Raw genomic sequence first — 4,711 nt, 5'->3', positions numbered from 1 at the left:
CTCCTAGTCCAATTCGGACCAGGGGGAGGAGGCGCGCGGCCCACCTCTGGCAGCCCCTCTATCTCTCCACTAAGGCCCATATGGCCCATTACTTCTCCCGGGGGGGTTCCGGTAACCCTTCGGCTCTCCTGTTTTCTCCGAAATCACCCGGAACACTTCCGGTGTCCGAATATAGCCGTCCAATATATCAATCTTTATGTCTCGACCATTTCGAGACTCCTCTTCATGTCAGTGATCACATCCGGGACTCCGAACTAACTTTGGTACATCAAAACTCATAAACTCATAATATAACTGTCATCGAAACCTTAAGCGTGCGGACCCTACGGGTTCGAGAACAATGTAGACATGACCGAGACACGTCTCCAGTCAATAACCAATAGCGGGACCTGGATGCCCATATTGGCTCCTACATATTCTACGAAGATCTTTATCGGTCAGACCGCATAACAACATACGTTGTTCCCTTTGTCATCGGTATGTTACTTGCCCGAGATTCGATCGTCGGTATCTTAATACCTAGTTCAATCTCGTTACCGGCAAGTCTCTTTACTCGTTCCGTAATACATCATCTCACAACTAACTCATTAGTTGCAATGCTTGCAAGGCTTATGTGATGTGCATTACCGAGAGGGCCCAGAGATACCTCTCCGACAATCGGAGTGACAAATCCTAATCTCGAAATACGCCAACCCAACATGTACCTTTGGAGACACCTGTAGAGCTCCCTTATAATCACCCAGTTACGTTGTGACGTTTGGTAGCACACAAAGTGTTCCTCCGGCAAACGGGAGTTGCATAATCTCATAGTCATAGGAACATGTATAAGTCATGAAGAAAGCAATAGCAACATACTAAACGATCGGGTGCTAAGCTAATGGAATGGGTCATGTCAATCACATCATTCTCCTAATGATGTGATCCCGTTAATCAAATAACAACTCTTTTGTTTATGGTTAGGAAACATAACCATCTTCAATTAACGAGCTAGTCAAGTAGAGGCATACTAGTGACACTTTGTTTGTCTATGTATTCACACAAGTATTATGTTTCCGTTTAATACAATTCTAGCATGAATAATAAACATTTATCATGATATAAGGAAATAAATAATAACTTTATTATTGCCTCTAGGACATATTTCCTTCAGTCTCCCACTTGCACTAGAGTCAATAATCTAGTTCACATCGCCATGTGATTTAACAGCAATAGTTCACATCACCATGTTATTAACACCCATAGTTCACATCGATATGTGATCAACACCCAAAGGGTTTACTAGAGTCAGTAATCTAGTTCACATCGCTATGTGATTAACACCCAAAGAGTACTAAGGTGTGATCATGTTTTGCCTGTGAGATAATTTTAGTCAACGGGTCTGTCACATTTAGATCCGTAAGTATTTTGCGAGTTTCTATGTCAACAATGCTCTGCACGGAGCTACTCTAGCTTATTGCTCCCACTTTCAATATGTATCTAGATCGAGACTTAGAATCATCCAGATCCGTGTCAAAACTTGCATCGACGTAACTTTTTACGACGAACCTTTTTGTCACCTCCATAATTGAGAAATATTTCCTTATTCCACTAAGGATAATTTTGACCGCTGTCCAGTGATCTACTCTTAGATCACTATTGTACTCCCTTGCTTAACACAGTGTAGGTTATACAATAGATCTGGTACACAGCATGTCATACTTTATAGAACCTATGGCTGAGGCATAGGGAATGACTTTCATTCTATTTCTATCTTCTGTCGTGGTCGGGCTTTGAGTCTTACTCAATTTCACACCTTGCAACACAGGCAAGAACTCTTTCTTTGACTGTTCCATTTTGAACTACTTCAAAATCTTGTCAAGGTATGTACTCATTGAAAAAACTTATCAAGCGTCTTGATCTATCTCTATAGATCTTGATGCTCAATATGTAAGCAGCTTCACCGAGGTCTTTCTTTGGAAAATTCCTTTCAAACACTCCTTTATGCTTTGCAGAATAATTCTACATTATTTCCGATCAACAATATGTCATTCACATATACTTATCAGAAATGTTGTAGTGCTCCCACTCACTTTCTTGTAAATACAGGCTTCATCGCAAGTCTGTATAAAACTATATGCTTTGATCAACTTATCAAAGCGTATATTCCAACTCCGAGATGCTTGCACCAGTCCATAGATGGATCGCTGGAGCTTGCATATTTTGTTAGCACCTTTAGGATTGACAAAACCTTCTGGTTGTATCATATACAACTCTTCTTTAATAAATCTATTAAGGAATGCAGTTTTGTTTATCCATTTGCCAGATTTCATAAAATGCGGCAATTGCTAACATGATTCGGACAGACTTAAGCATAGATACGAGTGAGAAACTCTCATCGTAGTCAACACCTTGAACTTGTCGAAAACCTTTTGCGACAATTCTAGCTTTGTAGATAGTAACACTACTATCAGCGTCCGTCTTCCTCTTGAAGATCCATTTATTCTCAATTGCTTGCCGATCATCGGGCAAGTCAACCAAAGTCCATACTTTGTTCTCATACATGGATCCCATCTCAGATTTCATGGCCTCAAGCCATTTTGCGGAATCTGGGCTCACCATCGCTTCTTCATAGTTCGTAGGTTCGTCATGGTCAAGTAGCATGACCTCCAGAACAGGATTACCGTACCACTCTGGTGCGGACTCACTTTGGTTTACCTACGAGATTCGGTAGTAACTTGATCTGAAGTTACATGATCATCATCATTAGCTTCCTCACTAATTGGTGTAGTAGTCACAGGAACATATTTCTGTGATGAACTACTTTCCAATAAGGGAGAAGGTACAATTACCTTATCAAGTTCTACTTTCCTCCCACTCACTTCTTTCGAGAGAACCTCCTTCTCTAGAAAGGATCCATTCTTAGCAATGAATGTCTTGCCTTTGGATTTGTGATAGATGGTGTACCCAACATTAACTTTTTGGGTATCCTATGAAGACACACTTTTCCGATTTGGGTTTGAGCTTATCAGGATGAAACTTTTTCACATAAGCATTGCAACCCCAAACTTTAAGAAACGACAACTTTGGTTTCTTGCCAAACCACAGTTCATACGTGTCGTCTCAACAGATTTAGATGGTGCCCTTTTAACGTGAATGCAGCTGTCTCTAATGCATAACCCCAAAATGATAGTGGTAGATCGGTAAGAGACATCATAGATTGCACTATATCCAATAAAGTACGGTTATGACGTTCGGACACACCATTATGTTGTGGTGTTCCATGTGGCATGAGTTTGTGAAACTATTCCACATTGTTTTAATTGAAGACCAAACTCGTAACTCAAATATTTGTCTCCGCGATCAGATCGTAGAAACTTTATTTTCTTGTCATGATGATTTTCCACTTCACTCTGAGATTCTTTGAACTTTTCAAATGTTTCAGACTTATGTTTCATCAAGTAGATATACCCATATCTGCTCAAATCATCTGTGAAGTTCAGAAAATAATGATACTTGTCGTGAGCCTTAACACTCATCGGACCGCATACATCAGTATGTATTATTTCCAATAAGTCAGTTGCTCGCTCCGGAGAACGGAGTCTTAGTCATCTTGCCCATGAGGCATGGTTCGCAAGCATCAAGTAATTCATAATCAAGTGATTCCAAAATCCCATCAGCATGGAGTTTCTTCATGCGCTTTACACCAATATGACCTAAACGGCAGTGCTACAAATAAGTTGCACTATCATTATTAACTTTGCATCTTTTGGTTTCAATATTATGATTATGTGTATCACTACGATCGAGATCCAACGAACTATTTTCATTGGGTGTGTAACCATATAAGGTTTTATTCATGTAAACAGAACAACAATTTATTCTCTTACTTAAATGAATAACCGTATTACAATAAACATGATCAAATCATATTCATGCTTAACGCAAACACCAAATAACACTTATTCAGGTTCAACACTAGTCCCGGAAGTATAGGGAGTGTGCGATGATGATCATATCAATCTTGGAACCACTTCCAACACACATCGTCACTTCACCCTTAACTAGTCTCTGTTATTCTGCAACTCCTGTTTCGAGTTACTAATCTTAGCAACTGAACTAGTATCAAATACTGAGGGGTTGCTATAAACACTAGTAAAGTACACATCAATAACATGTATATCAAATATACTTATGTTCACTTTGCCATCCTTCTTATCTGCCAATCACTTGGGGTAGTTCCGCTTCTAGTGACCAGTCCCTTTGCAGTAGAAACACTTAGTCTCAGGCTTAGGACCAGACTTGGGCTTCTTGTTGGAAATATGCCCTAGAGGCAATAATAAAAGTATTATTATATTTCTTTGTTCATGATAATAGTCTTTTATTCATGCTATAATTGTATTATCCGGAAATAGTAATACACGTGTGAATACATAGACCACAATATGTCCCTAGTGAGCCTCTAGTTGACTAGCTCGTTGTGATCAACAGATAGTCATGGTTTCCTGGCTATGGACATTGGATGTCGTTGATAACGGGATCACATCATTAGGAGAATGATGTGATGGACAAGACCCAATCTTAAGCATAGCACAAAGGTCGGTTAGTTCGTTTGCTAGAGCTTTTCCAATGTCAAGTATCTCTTCCTTCGACCATGAGATCGTGTAACTCCCGGATACCGTAGGAGTGCTTTGGGTGTACCAAACGTCACAACGTAACTGGGTGATTATAAAGG

This window comes from Triticum dicoccoides, chromosome 7A (genome assembly GCF_002162155.2).
Source record: "Triticum dicoccoides isolate Atlit2015 ecotype Zavitan chromosome 7A, WEW_v2.0, whole genome shotgun sequence".
Lineage (NCBI taxonomy): Eukaryota > Viridiplantae > Streptophyta > Magnoliopsida > Poales > Poaceae > Triticum > Triticum dicoccoides.
Note: the sequence above shows the minus strand (reverse complement) of the source record.